The 19,452-nt window shown below is 49.8% G+C and overlaps 1 protein-coding gene across 14 annotated transcripts in view; it reads left to right on the plus strand.

Moving 5' to 3' along the window:
- GATAD2A (GATA zinc finger domain containing 2A) overlaps window positions 1–19,452 on the plus strand; it is a 100,109-nt gene that overhangs the window by 63,074 nt on the left and 17,583 nt on the right. The window lies entirely within an intron of this gene.

A 19,452-nucleotide genomic window follows, 5' to 3' on the forward strand; every position in this document is an offset into this window, starting at 1 on the left:
CAGGCCTTCACTAAACTTGTACCTACTGTCTAGCTCTGTGCTTCTGGTTTATAGGAAAACTTTTTCATTTGGTCCAGCTTCCCTGCTTTTCAGATCTGGGGCATGGGAGGCCAGGGATGATGCTACACCCTGCTTGGGTCACTTGGCTAGGGGCAGAGTTGGGAGCACAGCCCTCTCACGTGCATCACCACTCCTCCTAGGCCGTGCATCAGGGAGGAGGGGCCCCTGTGTTCGGGACTCCTGTGATGTGCTCTTTCGGTTTCTCCTTCATCGATACTGATTGCTTCAAGAGTAACTTTCCCAATCCTCAGCTTTTAAGGAAAAAGCTTGAAAGAAATAAGACTCAGTGTACCACCCCATGTCTTCACTAAGAAACCCTCTTTTCTCCTGGTAAAGAGAATTGCAGGCCTAGCTCCAGCTCCTGCTTTACCCCTCCCTTCACACCCTGATGTCCCATGAGCCAGCAGCCAGTGGCCATGGCCTCCTGAGAAGCCCCGCAGCCCCTCTGTGTGTGGCTCTTCTGTGGTCCATCCCTTGTCTCTCTCAGTGCCGCCTCTGCAGACTCCCTTCCATGTCTGTTTGCCCAGGGTGGGGTGAGGGGCAGTAAGTGCAGATCTGGAGAACCTGGGTGCTCTTTGCCTCCTTGTGTTGACTGACCCCACAGAGGGACCCCAACCTGCAGTCTTTGCGTTAAATTCATTTGGGCCCCACACTGTTGGTGTCCTAAGGACTTCAGAGATTGTCTGACTCAGTATTTCTCAGCTTTAAAAATTCTTACCGCCTTGAGATAAATGGGAAAATCTAACCTCCTCCTACTGGGGAAGCGTATTAGTCTGGGGTGGTGTGCTTTGTGTTCTTGCTACCCAGAAAGGCCTTTTTTATCTGGCTCTGCTTTCTGCAGTCCCTGTTCTAAAACCAGAGGCCTCTTTTAAAGTTCTAGAAATAAAATTTTAAGTTTGGGTCTGCTTTCCCTTCCCTTTCGTTTCAGAATGTCACAGGTGGGTGAAGAGAAGGAGGAGCCCACATTTGCAGAGATTTACTGGGTCCCTCTGGGCTCCTGGTCTACATTTTTTCCTGTAATCACCATGCTCCCCTGTAGGGCAGGCCAGTGAATTGTGAGGGAGAGGTTAAGTGTTAAAGGAGCATAAAAGAATGTAAGAGAGCAAGAGACGGAGACTAACCCAGGCACACAGAGCAGGGGTCCTCCTGTGGGACTGGGGAGACCCCAGGGCATTCTTGAAGCAGTGTGAGATTGTGGAAGGAGCCTGGCTTTGGCAGAGTGGGTCAGATCACACTCCCTGACTGACCTTGGGCAGATGATACTGGCCCATGCTTCTTCATTTGTAAAATGGGTGATAATCTCTGCTCTGCATCTCTGGGTGACAGATGCATACCCAGAATTGACCCTGGTGCATGGCATGTGGTAAGGGAAATAAGTGTTGGTAACAACTACCCTTCAGTCTTCAAGCTTCACTTAACGACGTCGCATATAGAGCTAGTGTCTCCTTGAGTGCTCACATAGAATGTTCTGTCTAGTTTGTTGAAGTACAGTTGTGAATTTTGACAGAATAATAGGATCAAGTCCAGCCCAGAGCCATTCTAAAACTGTAATCTTTTTTGGAGTGAGTGGCCATGGTTTCTGTGTTAGAAGCAGGCAGTCTTTGGATCCTCGTTGAGAGCGTCTGGCTCATCCCTTGGGAACCTCCATATAGAGAATTTTATTTAATTGAGGTATAGCATACATAATGAAAAGTACACATGTGCCACTTGGTACATTTCACAAACTGAGCACATCCTTGTAGCTCAAATCAAGAATTAGAACATTACTAGCGCCCTCATGCCCACTTGTCACTACCCTCCGAGTAACCACTTTCTTGACTTCAAACAACGCAGATTAGTTTTTCCTGTTTTTGAACTTTAAGTAATTGGAATTATATAGTCTGTACCCTTTGCTTGCTTTCATTCAACATAATGTTTGTGAAATTTACTTATGTTGTTGAATGTAGGAATAGTTACTCTTTTCATTGCTGTATAGTATTTTTCTAGAATTTGTTTGGCTCTTTTTAAAAACTGCTTCTTTCTTTCATGCTGTGCTATTCTTATGACCCAGTTTAGGCATATTGAAGGCTAGAGGGGGGTTTCTGGTGGCTTCTAGCAGAGAGAATTTCCTTTTTCTTTAAGGAAGTGCTGGCGAATTAAAATCACCAAGATACAACTTTTTTTTTTTTTTTAAACGACATTGGGGAGATTTAGAGAGCATGAGGAGATCAATAAAATGGTAGGATCAGTTCTCTCCTTCTCTGCAGTTCCCCTCTTCATCTCTCTTTGGCATTTTTTCTGACTTAGTCTCCCAATGTGTGTGTATTTTATCTTCAAAATAAATCAAGGCTGGAGGGCAGCTTCCAGCAGTGATTGAATGAGGAGAAATTGTCAAATCCTTTCCCCAGAAAAACAACTATGAAGCAGCACAGAATTGACCCCCCAAAATCAGCCATTTCAACACTCTGGAAATTGACCAGAAGCACACAACAATCTGTGAAGTGTTTGTGCTTGAGAAACTGCTGAACTCTGGGTAAAAATGGTGAGAATCCATGGCATTTGACCTGGGGCTCCTCTCATGCCCTCTCCCCAGCTATCTTGGTAGGGAAGTTCTGCCTAGCCAGTGCAGGCTGTAAGGACCAACAGCTTCTCTGCAGGGGTGAGAAGGGGCTCACTCAATTTAGAGCGGTGGCCAGCAGCCCTGCCCGTGGCCTTGTTGGTTAAAGTGACAGTTTTGGAGATGGGCAAGTGAGGAGGGACAGTGGCTGTAGGTTGCAGACATGTTTGGGGGCAAGACAGAAAAACAATTTGAAGAGAGTGGCCAAACATGTATTTGAGCAGAAGCTTATCCAAGAAGCTCAACAAAACTCAAGTAGCATAAATACAAAGAGGTCTATACCTAGACACATCAGAGTCAAACTGTTACAAGCCAGAGAAAAAGGGAAAATCTTGAAAGTAACAAGAGAAAAACAACTCATCACATATAGGGGAAGCATTAATATAATTAACAGCTGACTTCTCACCTGAGACCTTCAAATGGAAACCAAAAGGGAACTGAATGGCATTCAAAATACTCAAAGAAGAAAATTGTCAACCCAGAATTCTCAGTGCATCAGAACTGTCCTTCAGAAACGAAAGCAAAAAGAGATTTTCAGATAAACAAACACTGAGAGGATTTGTTGCTGGCAGACCTGCTGGTTCTTCAGGCTGAAAGGAAGTGACATGTTGGTAACGTACATTCACAGGAAGAAATAAAGAGCACTGGAAATGGTAAATATGTGGGCTAATAGAAAAGAATTTTTTCTCATTTCTTCTTAGTTAAAAGACATAACATCATATGAAGCATTAACCATAACACTGGATAGAATTGACAAAAACAACCATAGCTCTTTGGCAATTGACCAAAGGCATACAACAATCTGTTGTATTTATAACATATATAGACATGTGGTATATGGGACAACAACAGTACAAAACAGGAGGAATGAAATGGAGCTGTATTGGAGTAAAGTTTCTCTATTTTACCGGGATCAGGTTAGTGTTCATCTGAAGTAGACTGTGATGTTAATAAAATGCTTGTAATCCCTAGAGCAACTATTAAGAAAATAACTTTAAAATATCGTTTAAAAAAATCAACAGAAGAATTGTGGTACATTAAATATTTAACACAAAAGAAAGCAGTCAATGAGGAACAGAAGAACGAAAAAGAAGGAAGACATGTAGAAAACAAACAGCTAAATGATAAATGTAAATCCAACCAGATCAATAATTGCATTTACTGTGAGTAGTCTAAACACCCCGATCAAAAGGCAGAGATTGTCAGAGCAGATAAAAAAGGCAAGATCCAGCCTAATTATATATATATATATGTATATATATATATATATATTTTTTTTTTTTTTTGCGGTACGCGGGCCTCTTACTGTTTTGGCCTCTCGCGTTGCAGACCACAGGCTCCGGACGCACAGGCTCAGCGGCCATGGCTCACGGGCCCAGCTGCTCCACGGCATGTGGGATCTTCCTGGACCGTGGCACGAACCCGTGTCCCCTGCATCGGCAGGCGGACTCTCAACCACTGCGCCACCAGGGAAGCCCCCCTAATTATATATTGTCTATAAGAGACACCCATTAGATCCTTAGGTAAAAGGATGAGGAAAGATATACCATAAGTAACCATAAGAAAACTAGAATGACTGTATTAATATCAGATAATATTGACTTTAAGATAAAAAAATATTCTTAGAGCCAAAGAGGGACATTTTTTAACAGTACATGAGAAGATATACCAGTCACAAATGTATATGTACATAACAATAGAATCCCAAAATACCTGAGGTATAAACTGATAGGATTGCTAAGAGAAGTAGACAGTTCATAAATTATAGTTAAGAGACTTCAGGGGCTTCCCTGGTGGCGCAGTGGTTGAGAGTCCATCTGCCAGTGCAGGGGACACGGGTTCATGCCCCGGTCCGGGAAGATCCCACATGCTGCGGAGCGGCTAGGCCCGTGAGCCATGGCCGCTGAACCTGCGCCTCCGGAGCCTGTGCTCCACAACGGGAGAGGCCACAACAGTGAGAGGCCCACGTACCGCAAAAAAAAAAAGAGATTTCAGTACTCCTCTCTCAATAATTGGTAGAGCAACTAAGCAGAAAATCGGCAAGATTCTAGAAGACTCGAAGAGCACTGTTGATCAGTTTGGCTAAAGGGCATCTATAGAATACTGCAGAATACATCTCATGTTCACATGGAACATTCTCCAGAGTGGACCATATGCTAGGCCATAAAACAAGTCTCAAGGGTAGCTGTAATAAAAAAGACAGACAAAGGACTTCCCTGGTGGTCCAGTGGTTTAGACTCCACGCTTCCACTGCAGAGGGCATGGGTTTGATACCTGGTCAGGGAACCAAGATCCCGCATGCCGTACAGCGCGGCCAAATAAATAAAAGCTCTTTTTAAAAAAAAAAAAAAGGACAATAACAAGTGTTGGCGAGGACGTGGAGAGACTGGAACCCTGATACCTTGCTGGTGGGAATGTAAAATGGCATAAACGGTTTGTCAGTTTCTTAGAAAGTTAGACATGAACTTACCACGTGACCCAGCAGTCTGTCCAAGGAATGTACCTGAGAGAAATGAAAGCGTGTCCACACAAAGACAGGTACATGGGTGTCCATAGCAGCATGATTCACAATAGGCAAAAAGGTGGAAACAATCCAGATGGCCACGGATAAACAAAATGTGCTATATCCGTGCAGTGGATTACTAATCAGCAATTTTAAAAAAGCGAGTTACCAATTTGTGCTGCAACATGGAGGAAGCTCAGACTCACCATGCCAAGGGGGAGACACCAGACCCAGAGACTACGTATTGTATAATTTCATCTACGGGGGTTGTCCAAAAAAGCAAACTTACAGAGACAGAGAGCATTCAGATGGTGGTCTGAGGCAGGGGTTGGGGGTGGGTGAGAGCAGTGATTAACAGTTCACAGGCACAAGGGAACGTTTTGGGGTGATGGAAGTGTTCTAAAATTGGATTGTAGGGATGGTTGCACAACTCTAAATTTACTAAAAAAATCACTGAATTATACTCTTATAATGGATGAATTTTGTGGTATGTAAATTATACCTCAATATGGATGTTAAAAAATATAAATGAGGTTAAAATAGTTTGGTTTCCGTTCTGGCATCCGTAAATGTGCTCATGGAAAAACAAAACCCCGCAGAGCTGGAGGTTGATCCTGTTGGTCTTGTGAGGCCAACCCAAAGCTCATGAGCATGTGCTGCCCTCCCTCTACCCCAAGTCTGGACTGCTGGATGAGGTCTGGAGCTGGGACAGGCAGAGGAAGCTGTTTTGGGTTCTCTGTTTTGTTTCTGAGATAAATAGATTCCACTCCTGCACTTTCCTATAGAGGAGACTCTTTCTGTCACAAATTGTTGATCTTCAAAAATAGTCTAGGCCACACACAGGTGAAAAGAGCTTTGTTTTTCCCCTCTTGGGTAGAGGAACATTTAACTGAGTAAAACATGAGCCTCTTCTCCAGAGGTTCTGCACCTGAAAGGTTAGGGCTGGGTCCCTTGGTTGCCCTGGGCCTGTGTGGGGTGGGAACTTCATGATTAGCCACCCCCATACTTCACTGAAAATGTGTTTGTGTGTGCCTTTTTCTGAGGCACCAACTCTCCCTGGATTGTCTGTGGCAGGTACCATGCTCGTCCCTGGGGGCAGAAATGATAGGACAGGATCTGACTTAGCTGTTTTTTAGGATACTGGATCTTGAAAGAATATGCAGAGGTGTTGGGGAGCCTCGACTTTAGGGGTGTGGCTCACTAGAGATGGAAGTCACTGGATGCCTAAGCAGACCATCTCTATTTCCTCATTTTACCTGGGAGGAAACAAGGCTGGGCTCCCAGGGTCTCACGGGCAGGGCAGGGGCAGACTTGGAGCCCCATTTCTGCTGCTCGACAGCCAGCCATGTGGGTGTTGTGTGGATGTGTGGGGCAGGTGTCATGGTGACTGTGTCTCCCTGGCTTCCATTGGGGTGCGTGGTCTTCAGGCAGCTGTCTCACACCTCTTCCTTCCCTGCTTTGCATTGTGTGTCTCTTTTGCTGTGGGACAGGGCTTTACTTGGACCAGTGGTCTGCCCCATGGTGTGGGTGGGAAGGACTCTGATGTGTGTTCTTATCCCTACCGAGGGGCCTGTGGCCTATTGGGAGCTGGCAGTAGCACCTGAGCCATTAGAGCTGTTCTTGGCTTTAGTTTTTCTGGCTTCCTACCTTCTTGCAAGGTTTAACAGACTGTAAAATGCACCAGAAGTACACCCTCTGTTTACCAAGGCTGCAAAAGCAGGGCACCTTTGTTGAAGCTGGTATCCTTGATGACAGAATCACTGCCCCATCTTTCTTTTCGGACTTTGGTAGTGGAGGGCGACACTCTGTATAGAAGCTAGGATTCTCAATGGCAGATCATTTGCTATTAAGACAGGGCTTGGCCACCCACAGTGGTGAGTGTGGTGTGTGGGGCATGTCATCCACACCCATGTTAACGCCTGAATCCTCTTCCAAAGTGAAAATGAATCTGAAAGTAACATGATAGTGCTTCCGCCTGTCATCTGTAATGTTGGATTGTGTGGATGGCCTTGTTTTGTTCTGTTCTGTGTAGAAGTGGAGTCCACAGGAAAAGGTATGTGCATCACTTAACATTTCTGAGATGACTCCACAAGTTACAGAGTCCTTGTTTGGGTGGACATGCTTTACAAGCGGCCTTTGGGAGAAGAAGGATACAGTAAACCCTGGGGTTGCATTGCCCTGCCAGGAAGTACTGCTGGTGCCTGCCGTGTATGCCTCTCCTGCTGCGGTTTTCACACATGTATCCACCTGTGTAGTTCAAAGCCTTATCGAGATACAGAACCTTATCACCCCAGAAAGTGCCCTGGAGCCATCCATACATTTCCTGCCCTCCCTGAGTGGGTGTATTCTCCCACTCTCGACCAATCTTGCCTCTTCTCAGACTTCCTAGAAATGGACTCATAGAGTATGTGCTTGGTGGGCTCTGGCTTCTCTCATTCCACGTGATTGGGATTCATCTCTGTTGTGTGTATCAGCCTGTTGCTGAGGGACTCCCGCGTGGATATGCATAGTCGTCCACTCACCTGTCCACAGATACTGGGCAGTCTCCAGTTTGGGGTGCTGTGATCATTCCTGTAAAAGTCTTTCGTGTGGACATCAATCATCATTTCTCTTGCTAAATACCTAGGGGTCAAATTGCTGGGGTCACAGGGTAGGTGGGTATGGAGCTGTTTTAAAGAAACTGCCATCCCTTTCCCCCAAAATGTCTGGGTGGTTTTACTCTCACAGGCGTGGAGGTCCAGCTACTTAATCCTCACTTGGTGTTGTCAGGCTTTACAATTTTAGCCATGGAGTCTTCAGAGAGGTCTGAGTCCAGGTCCTGGCCTGCTTGTGTGACCATCAGCCCTCTCCCTTCCATGCCAGAGGGTGAGGCCAGCGATGGTTGCTGCGCCAGCTTCCCGCATGGGGGTGGGTGGGGGTCCTCCACGGCGATGTGCAGACGTGAGCCACCCTCCTACCCTGTTCTCCCCACCATGCTCCATTGCAGCTGTGCCTGACCCACCGGCCAGCTGTCTGCTGGAATGTGCGCCCTTGAGTGATTCGAGGGAATGTTGCACAGCTGTGGGCATGATGGCTCTGGAAAGGGCTCTGGAAAGGGCTCTGGTTCTCTCACAGCCTGAGTGAGTGATTGTGGCCCTCACCCTGGCTCCTCCTACAGTCGCCAGCAATTGACCACCCTCCCCCGGCCGCCCATGTGTGAGAGCTTCGGAAGTCCCGCAGCCAGGAGCCTGTTCCTTCTGTGTGATGATAACTTCCCTCAATGGGGGTGGGGGGGCGGCTCTGGCACTCTGTGGGAGGCTCTTGGGGAGCCCAGCCCCTCCCCAGCACCTGTTGTGGGCTGGCCTTTCACTTGCTAGTTCTCTGTCTGAGGCTGGGCGGCTTCCAGGAGGGGCCAAGCAGCCTTGGGGAGCAGCTCCATCAGTTCCAACTAGAAATCCATAGCCTGCTTGCATTTCAGCACGTAAGAGCTGAACTGAGAGGTACGTTCCTTCAGAAATCGGTTCCTCGTTCTGGATTCCCCTGCCTCAGCTGCCACCTCTCCAAACCTCTGTGACTTCTCTCCATCTCCTCCTCATTCTCTGCCTCTCCCCTTCCCTCGGGGCTCCTCATCCCCGTTCTCCTCTGTCCACCTGTCTTTATTCTGGGCCGTATCTTATCCCAGGTTTGTAATAATTGTACTTTGAGGGGTTCACCTGTACTTCTGAAAATCATTAGATTATTTTTGGATGGCAGAGTGACAGACACTGGGTGCCCTGTTTCTAACTCTTAGAGTGACCTAGTTCACATGGGGCATATTGTGAGCCAGCCTGGTGACAGGTAAAGAGCTCCACAGTTTTGCCACTTCCCCGTTGCCTTTACGGCGCCCTCCTCTGGCCTTGGAGGGGATGGTTTCTCACTGGATAGTGCCAGCCTTCTGGGGATATTACTGTGTGGCTGCCCTGACAGGAACCAGCAAGCCACCGTGTACAGTCAACAGGATAGTATCTGTAAGCGCTTGTTTGTTTAGCAGTCAGGAGCTCTTCTCTTCACACATGTGTGAGTTAAGCAGATTGGCAGATTAAGCAGATCATTTCCTTATTTTGAAATTATTCAGTATAATTCTGCAATTGCAGTTTCTGATATCCTCTTATGGCATGTATTCCTGCTGGTGCTTTGTCACATACTGACAGGCTATGTCCTCACTGTTGCAATGGGTTTAAACATTCTACCTATAGTGGTACATGAGGGAGGGTCTCTGGCCAGCCCTCTGCCATGGAGGCTCTGCTTTTATATGCATTGCTTTTTATCTTACAGCCGGTTTCTCTGACATGAGGAGAGCAGGTGTACCGGAACCATAACCAACCCTGGGGGTGGGGATGGGAGTGCACTGGCCTGAGGGATCCCATCCTGTCCCTCATGGCCACCTAACCTGGTGGAGAAGAAGGATGAAGGGAGCTCTGTGTGTAGAACAGGTAGAAGCAGGAGTGAATACCCAGCACTTTCCACACATACCGTGTGTGACCCCAGGTGGGGCAAGCAGAATTTATACCAGGAGAGGAGTATTTTCTCAGTTAGCAGAATGTGCCCTGGAGGAAAAATAGAGCTGTCCTGATTGCAAGAGATTTATGGGTTTTTTCCTCAAGAAGATGAGCACTCGAATTGTAATTTGTGAGCCTGAAAGGGAGCGGGGGATAGCAGGTGGTTAAAAAAAGAATGTGGGGTCTCATGGCTCAATTTCACTCACACCCCTGTGTAGCCCAGGACAGTTCACCCCACCCTTGGAGCCCACCATCTCCTCTGAAGTGAGGCATAGTCCAGTAAGGTTTGTCACAGCGCTGATGGAAAGGAGACTTGGGACTCACAGGTGTCCAAGAATGAGGGAGAGGGGAGCTGAGTTCCCTGTGGCTGATCCAGCTCTGTGGATGGGCCCGCCTGCGGGAGGGGTAAGTGCGAAGGAGGTGGGGAGCGTCTGATGGGTGGAGAGATGGGAGACATACCAGACGTTACTGTGTGTCCCCTTCCTTGGATCCCAAGCCATAAGAGTGCTTATTTTTAGAGCTTAAATCTTAAAAATAGTTGTGATGTAATCACATTGAAAAGCTTCAGGTCTTAGGGGGCACTGAGATCTGGTGACATGCAGGGTTCCTTAAAGCAGGCCCTTGACAGCTTTCAAAAGCAGCTTTAACACAACAGTGCTTTAAACAGAATAACCAATCCAGGCACGTATGTTATCCTTGGGCTTTGTGGGAAAGAGCAGTCCGGGTGGCATGTACTGGGGAGCTCACGGCCCAGAAATAGGGGTGCTTGGGCATCCAGCTAGCTCCCTGGAGCCATTGTGTTTGCCTGGAGTCAGGGCCTGAGAAGACCCATGGCGGTGGGAGCGGAGCCGGATGTCGGGCTGGGAAACGCAGCCCATGGACCACCCTCTGGAGCAGGGAGAGTTGATGCTCTGGATGTGGGTGGAGCTTAGAAGTTTGCTGGATGCCTGCATGTGAGAACAGAGGTAGACATGCTGGAGGAGGGAGGAGATGCCTTTGCCTGCAGTGTGGCGTAAGGGGGGAGTGGGGCATGAGATGCAGGATAGTTTCCTGGCGTTGGGGGCCTGGGGTGCCTGGCCTGCCTCTACGGGAAGTCTGTGCTTGGCCTCCCCAACTGCAGATGCAGGGTGTCCAAGCTGCCCTGGGCAGTGGCAAGTTCTCTGTGAACTGGGTAACTGTGGGGCCTGTACAGTTGCCGCTTTTTAAGGCCACAGGAACAGGGTTACCAAATTTTGTTGCCTTATAATTGAATAGGTTTTATAGGGAAATTACGGCATATATGTGTGGTGAGTCCTATTAAATTTTTAGTACGTCTTGCTTTTCAAAACACAACTTTGGCAGCATGAAAAAAACCACGTGGGTTGCAGTATGTCAGGAGGACTGCACTTGGGAACCTCTGCTCAGACTGGCATCTGTGATAGGGACAGGAAACCCTTTGCCGAAAGCACTGGTGCAGCCCCTTTTCCATCTCTGGACCCCAGAGAACCTTTGGTCGTGTGTAAAATATGTTGACATTGACTGTGTTAGAAAATCTGAAAATAACTTATTTATTTAAAGATGATGATAATAAACCCCTTACATGTTAGCATAAAGAACATTGCTTATAAAAAAATAACTTTTGCAGATCTCTTTAATAAGTAGACAGCTGGATCCTCATATCTGCTTCTTCATCCAGTCTCTTGTGATAAGTTGTTAGGGATGAAGCACATGAAGAAAATCCAGCCTGACACAGAGAAGCAGTTTGAGCAGGGAGGAGTATTTGGTTAGTCTTGGATAATTGTGTGTTTCTTCCTTTAATATGACACCAAAACACAGAGTGGCCATTCCTAACGGTTAGTTGCACTGTAGACTCTGAAACCTCGATTATCAGTGAAGTTTTTGTACTCAGTTACATTAAAATCTGTCAGTCTCTCTTGCACCTTGAACAGAATAATTTTTTTAAGTATCATTTTAACTTTATTTATTTTAATTAATTAATTTGTCTTTGGCTGCATTGGGTCTTCGTTGCTGCACGCGGGCTTTCTCTAGTTGCGGCGAGCGGGGGCTACGCTTCGTTGCGGTGCGCGGGCTTCTCACTGCGGTGGCTTCTCGTTGCGGAGCACAGGCTCTAGGCGTGCAGGTTTCAGTAGTTGTGGCACACGGGCTCAGTAGTTGTGGCTGGCGGGCTCTAGAGCTCAGGCCCAGTGGTTGTGGCGGGCTTAGTTACTCCGCGGCATGTGGGATCTTCCCGGACCAGGGCTCGAACCCGTGTCCCCTGCATTGGCAGGCAGACTCTTAACCACTGTGCCACCAGGGAAGTCCCTGAACAGAACAATTAAAAAAAAATTTTTAGGATTGTTTTAGATTTACAGAAAAGTTGCGAAGATCATTCCTGCACACCCTTTCCCAATCTCCCTCATTATTAACAGATTACTGTGGGACATTTGTCACAAGTAATTACTATTAACCAAAGTCTATACTGTCTATTCAGATTTCCTGTTTTTTACATACCTTTTCTGTTCCAGGATCCCACATGACATTTTGTCATTATGTCTCTTTAGGCTTCTCTGGGCTGAGACAGTTTCTCAGACTTTCTTGGTTTTGACGACCTTGACAGTTTGGTGTTAGGTGTTCTGTAGAATGGCCCTCAGTTGGAATTTGTCTGGTGTTTTTCTCATGGTTGGACTGGGTTTTGGAGAGGAGGACCTGAGGGGAGGTGCCCTTCTCATCACACGTGTGTCCACGGCACGTGCCATCAGTGTGACTTGTCACACCTTGATCACCTGGGTGTATGTCAGGTGTCTTCACTGTAAAGTTACTTTCTTTCTCCGTTTCCGTGCTGTGCCCTTTGGAAGGAAGTCAGCTCACACCTAAGGGAAGGGATGCGGAGTCATGCTCAACCTCGAGAGTGGAGCATCTACACAAATTATTTTGGATTCTTCTGCCTAGATTTGTTTTTTCTCCCCGAGTGATCTTTTACTCATGTTTGAGTTTGTAATACCATCGAACATTAGAAAATATTAGTTTACTGAGTTACAGAGATCTTTCAAATACTGATATGTTTCATTTTACAGTATCGCGGAATCAGATTAGTTAATTATCCGATCTGTTGGGAAACTCTTGGGCTCACAAATTTTCCAAAATTCTACATTTTGCTTGTTGGAAGCTCAGACATTACCATTAATGACATACTATCGGTTGTTTTCCTTGAAGTGAACAGGCTTTGTTTGCTTTGACCATTTTGGGGAAAGTGTGTGCCAGACACCCAAGTCTGAATAACCACAGCATGTCTGTCCGACCTTCCTTCAAGCATCATGAACGCTCAAACGTGTGATTTTTTTCCCTGCATATCTGTTCTGCTTCTGTACGCAACAGGAGTGCTTTATCTTGTCACAGAATATTAAAAAGACATGTTCTCAAATGCTTGAGTTTTAGTAAAATCAATAGCTTGTACTTCATGCAGGGCGTTGCCTACAGCATGATGACACCGTGAGTCTTGGCACAGTTTGGTGCAGCTCTCCTGACTTGGTGAAAAAGGCAAATGTCATCTTGATGTTACAACAGCCTGGCAGAGCCCCTGAAGGGGTCCTGCGGACCACTGTGGGAGGAGCGCAGGCAGGCTGTCCACAGCGGGCACAAGCAAGGATGCCTGGCAGGACTCTGAGCTCACATCTCAGGCAGGACAGTGGTTAATGGCCTGATGGGGTCAGACAGTGGGAGGAAGAGAAGCCCTCAGCCTGGGATCTTGTCCCCAGAGACCTTGGATTGCAGGTGGCCAGATGAATCAATTCAGAGCTAAATTATAGCAGAAAAGGTGATGGGGGCTGCCCTGAGTGTGCACGTTACTACGTTCTGTGAGGATGGGGACAAGAGGTGGGGTCATCATCCGTTGACTAGATGCACTTTCTGTGCCCTTTATGGTTTACAGCATCCTCTCATGGTCAGTGGCATCCCATTCTGCAGATGAAGAAACTGAAGCTCTTTGAGGTTTGGTGACTGGGCCAGGTCCCAGGAGCCACTGACGAGTGCCCAGCCCCCCAGAGTCCTCATGGCTGACCTGGGCGGAGTCTCACAGCTGCTTTGCTTAGAGCAGCTGGAGCAGGTCAGGTGGAGGTGGGGTGGGGGCCACCTGAACCGTGCTGGGAGGACATCCCCTGGGATTTGCCAGGGCGTGGAGGGGCAGGACCCAGCAGTTTGAAACACAGATATTTAAGAGGGGGCAAGGAAGTTCCAGGCAAATAGAGCACTTTCCATTTATCACAAGAGTTTGTGGTCATTGCAAGCTGGAAAACAGTGTTTGTTTCTCGAGTGTGGTTTCATCTGCACACAGCTGACTTGCTGTGAGTTGGTGAGGAAGCTGGCATCCCAGGAGGTGTGTTTGGGTTTATCTGGTGTGGGGAGTCCCTCCGTGCTGCAGCGTGCTCCTGAGTTTCTCCCTGGAGGAACGTTTCTCCCTGGAGGCATGTGGGTACGGTGACAGAGGAAAGAGGCGATGCTAGCGATAGTGCTGTGACCAGCAGAGGGGTCCCACACTCCTTTTACCTTAACTCCCCAGGCCCAGGCCCTATGGAAGCCTGGATTCCCGAGTGCTGAAACCCCACCCAGCTTCCTCAAGCAGGTAGCGGTCCATGCGTAGTAAGAGTTGTTTCCCAGTCAAGTCCAGACCACATCCATGTCCTCGCACTGTCATCTCTTTGTCACCTCAGGGACTTGGCATGCAGATGCTGGTGGCTATCCAGCATCCTTCAAGTATAAATAAAAATGTTTTCCCCTTTTTAACCTAGTCCAAAAATGGTATTTGATAACCTGAGTTAGAGGCCTCAGTTGACAGTTATGTGAGACCTACCCTTTCCTGCCCTGCACCTCCTTTTTGGGATGCCATTTAGCCCCCTGCAGGCTATGGGTGCCCAGCTGTTCTGACTAGGACAGGGGGCCCAGGTCCCAGTGCACTGTGGGGTACACCTGGCAGACTTCGGCGTGCCAGAGTTGATCAGGCCTGCCAGGGGTCCATAGGAGGCTGGGCCTGCTGTGGGCCCAGGTTATCCGCAGGCCATGGGTGTGTGACCTCAGGAAGTCACTCTCTTAAGACTCTTTCCGCACCTGTGGGTGATGTGGGTGACAGTTGAGCAGTTGAGACAATCACATGGAAGCATGCGTCTTGGTGGTTGGCACAGGGATGGCCATCAAAAAGGGTCAGCAAATGTCCTGGGTGATTTTCCCAAATCTGACATAAGTCAGCATTTCAGTTCTGACTGTGGTCATTTCTAATAAGTGCCCCTTCCCAAATTTCTGAGCAGAGAGCGTGCTGAATCGGATTTAGCCTTCCTGGTGGTGACCCGACTGGAACATGTTGCCTGCTGGCAGGGTCTTGCTGCAGTGACCTCCTTGGGTGGGTGCTGGCCCTGCAGGCTGTCCCATTGCCATTTGATGTCAGGGTCTTTCTGTGGGGCCACTGCCAGTTGCTGGCCCAGGGAACACTCCCTTCTGCCCATTCTTGGCTTGTTTCTCCATCGACTCTGCATGCCCCCAAAACTGGCCCCTATCCCTGCTTCCAGTCCCAGTGAGGTCCTCTAGGTCTCCCTAGCCAGGCTGTGTGACTTCTAGGGGCTCCTGTGTTCCTAGAAGGGTCCCCAGCAGGACAGGCTGGATGCCTCCTGGCCTTGCTGATGGCACAGTGCTCTTCCACTGCAGCTGCCTCTGCCCTGGGACTGCTCGCCTCTGTGCTGGGGGCCCTGGTTGGGGGATGGGCTCTCGGGACCAGACCCTGGTCACACTTGCTCTCTTCCTTTCTTCCGAGATGTTCGGCTGTTGCCATGGCAGGGTGGGCCATAATGGAGTCCCAGAGAGATAGCTGGACCTGGAGTCTCCAGGAAGAATTATGGCTGGGTTTCAAAAATCCTGTCCCAGCTGCTCACCTCCGTGGCCTCTGTGGCCTAGAAGCAAAATGTATTCTGACTTCCTGGCCCCCACAAAGCAGGCTCTGGGCTTTTGTCTTGACATCCCAGCCAACAGGGTGTCAAGTTACAGTGCTGGGAGAAGTGGTAATGGATGCCAAGAAGGGAGTCGAGGGGGAATTGGGGGAATTGCGCAGGGGAGCCGAGGGAGCTGAGGGGCTGGGGCTGGCGGGAAGCAGGTGGGCTCCGGGGGGCGCGGCAGGGACCAGGCACCCGTCAGTGCCTACCAACCCCAAGGGGAGGCAAGTGTTCGGCTTTGGGGCGCACCTGTGTCTGCATGCAGGCGGTTCCCTTTCTAATCACATCGGGTGTGTCTGAATGGATGGGGCCCCTTGGGAAAGGAGGGTGGGGTGTCATGGGGTCCCAGTGAGCAGCTCCCATGCCCAAACGGCTGTGAAAGATCCCAGTGGTGTGTGTCTGCAGAGATGCCCAGTATGCAACTGGGAACTGCCAGTGAAATGTTACCAGGTAGTAGGACTAACCTGGGAACTGGTGATAAGGGTCTTATTTTTCTCTCTTTAGGACTTTTCTAGAAGTATTTCTGGAATGGGAGTGCTCATTGGATTAAGTATACGGAATTGCTTTCCAGCGTTGACTCAGACACCACACACCGCCGGTAGTGGCTCCCAGACCTGAGGATGGCCCCCTCCTCTCCTGTGGGACCTTCTATACACCCCCTTTTCTTTGTTGGGAAGCTCTGTGCTCCTGCTGGGCAGTCCTAGAGCTATGCTCCAATCTCCTCCCAAGTCTGCATCTGCCCCGGGCAGCCTCTGTGTGCAGAGAAGTACTGCTGGTCCTTTTGGGGGGATTTGAGGTTCAGTAGGGATGGTTACTTGGGTAAACCTTTTCTTTCCCACCTTCTCTCTCCCAGGGTACTGTAGCGTCTAGAGTAGGTGGCCTTGTTGAGTCTGAGGGAGGCCATGGCGTTATAGTGGCGTAGGCCAGCTCGCTGGGGGCAGAGCTGGGCTGCCGGCCCCATTAGTTTAGTGGTTTAAAGTAACTGTATTGGTGTAGCATCATCTGTCAGGTCTGCTGGTTCCAGCTGGGTGCAGCTTCTTGGGTTCTCATCTTTGTAGTCCCACGTCAGCTGGATTGGGTGTCTCCAGTGGCTTGGTTACTCATGTGGGATGGCTGGGCCCATATCTGTGTCTGTGTCTGTGACCCTCTTTCCAAGCAGCTAGTTTGGCATCCTACTCTGGGGTGGTCTCTCAGAGCACGTGTTCCAAGGGCCCAAGCACAAGCTTTTTTTTTTTTTTTTAATTATATTTATTTTTGGCTGCGTTGGGTCTTCGTTGCTGCGCGCGGGCTTTCTCTAGCTGTGGTGAGCAGGGGCTACTCTTCGTTGTGGTGAGCAGGCTTCTCATTGCAGTGGCTTTTCTTGTTGCGGAGCACAGGCTCTAGGTGTGCGGGCTCAGCAGTTGTGGCTCGCGGGCTCTAGAGCACAGGCTCAGTAGTTGTGGCACACGGGCTTAGTTGCTCCGCAGCATGCGGGACCTTCCCGGACCAGGGCTTGAACCTGTGTCCCCTGCACTGGCAGGCAGATTCTTAACCACTGTGCCACCAGGGAAGTCCCAAACACAAGCTTTTGAGGCTGTGACCTTGCTTCAAAAGCTTGCGTTGTTGCTTCCTCTATGTTCCTCACTCCTGGCCTCAGAGAGTGAGCCACAAAACTAACCCAGGTCCCGGGGATAGGACCAGACACGAGGACGTGAGCATGGGGAGGCATGGATCACTTGGAATGAGCTACCTCCACGGTGCTCTTCAGGACTGAATGGATGGCCTCATAAGGGTGTAGTGTGGTGGTCCTCTGTACAGGGTTTTGTCAACCAGGTGTATTAGGACTCCTCCTTAACATCCACCGGAGTCCTGGACTCATAGGTTAGGAGTTGGACTTCCAGGGCCTACTGCTTGACAAGACATAATGACACAGAATTCAGAAATCCTTTTAAGTGAGTTTGCACATCCTTTACCAGTGCAGCATCTGTGTGCGTGTGGAAAGAGCTGCTCACATGTGCAAGGTGATCAGTCAGTCTACAGGCATTGCAGATTCCTCGTGAACTCATAGGCCCCATCCTGGAACCAGGTGCAGGGAAGAGGAGGAGGTGGGTGCACACCAGCTGTGTCATCTGAGCACCCACAGAGCAGGCCCAATCTCTGTCTTCACCGGGTTTGAGAATATTCACGTGTTACCCAATTGACTGCTGTGTGCCGAGTTCACCTTCACAACAAGCAGCCCCTTACTGCCTTAGGAGAGGTTGGGGCCTGAACTGCCCTGATGGCCTCCTATGGCGTCTGAGCCTCCTTGGCACTGAGGTCTCACCTCACGCAGCAAACCCCACCCAGTGGGGCATGAATTACTGTCCCCATCCTTGTAGGGGGCACAGAGAGGGAAGTGTCCTACCCTGGGCTTCTCACTTGCAAGAGGCAGAATCAAGTGAGAGGTTTTGTAAGGGTGCGACTCTCCCCCTCCCCTCAGTGTGTGTAGGCTTGGTGCACAGTGCCTGCTCTGGGAGGAGGCCCTGTGGCCTGTCCACCACCCAGCATGTCACTAGAAGGAGAATCCTGCCCCTCTGGCTCTGGGGAGGTGGGGAGCCCTTTGCTTGTCAGGCCACCTTAGGAGCATCCTGGCCCTCACCGGGAGCTGTAGGGCCCCAACGTTGTGGAGATGGCTCCAGGTGGGACCATGGCTCCCTGGCTGCTATGCCTGTGGTGACCTCTGGCCCCAGCCCTGGGTGGGGGAACCCGCCTATCAAATGCGCAATGACAGCATCACCCTGGGAGGCTGTGGGAGGGTGAACTGAGCCAGCGCAGGGCTGCCATACTGGCACCTTGTGGGAGGGTAAGGCACTTTCTTGGATAGTTTGCTGAGGTGAGGGTGAGTGAGCTGGTCTCTATCAGGGGAGTGCCTCTGCTCAGGCTTGTGCTGCCCTTGAGTGGAAGCTCCCAGAGTTTTGCCCTAAGCTCCCTGCCCCCAGGATGGACTGTTAGGGGCAGGGCGAAGAAGGCTGCCCCAGACATGCACGCTGTTGCGGGGGCGGGCCCCGTGAGCACAGTGGGGTAGTGCTGACCACGCTCCCAGGGCGGGGCTTGGCCAGCCGGGGCCTTTTCTGAGGACACAGATGGTTTGAAGCGCATCTTGAAGTGTGAGTTCGGCCTCACAAGGGAGATGAGAAGTATGACGGAGGAACATTCCTTGGAGGGGATGGTGGTGAAGGTGGGAGGAGCTCACGACAGGACGTACATGTGAGCAGCAACTTGGAGTTCAGGGGCTGAGGGCTGGAGAGGCTGTGGGCCTGGGAGGGGCGAATGGGCTCTAGAGGGAGGAATGCCCTGAGGAAGGGTCTGGTGGGGCCAAGACTAATGTTTGCTGAAACTGGCGCTGGGTCTGGCAAAGCCTCCCCCCCGCCCCCGCACCTGTCGTACCCAGCAAACAGCAACCACCTGCCTCTCCCCGCCCAGCAAGGCCCAAAAGATGAGGGGAAGAGGGAGGGTTCCATCAGGGAGTAGTTGGCCACCAGCCCTGCTCGTCTCCCCTGGGTTAGCCCTGAGGAGCAGTTTGTTGTCCCCAGGCCTCATTTGGCCCACCCTCGTCCCCGGCTTCCCTAGTGTGTGCAGGCATCTTAGGGATCTTATAAAAATGCAGGCTTTGATCAAGCAGGTCTGGGGTAGTAATGTGCCTTGGTGAAGCTGCTCTGCTGCTCAGCGGGCTGAGGCAGGTGGTGGTCCACTCCCACCTGCCCCTCCCCCTCCTGGTTTTGCGTCTGCCCCTCCTGGTCGACCCTAAGGACGGAACTGCTTTTATCCAGGGGTTTCTCCCCACTACCTGACACAGCACCTGCTTCT

The sequence above is a fragment of the Mesoplodon bidens genome (assembly GCF_964165515.1).
Source record: "Mesoplodon bidens genome assembly, chromosome: 4".
In the NCBI taxonomy this organism is placed as follows: domain Eukaryota; kingdom Metazoa; phylum Chordata; class Mammalia; order Artiodactyla; family Ziphiidae; genus Mesoplodon; species Mesoplodon bidens.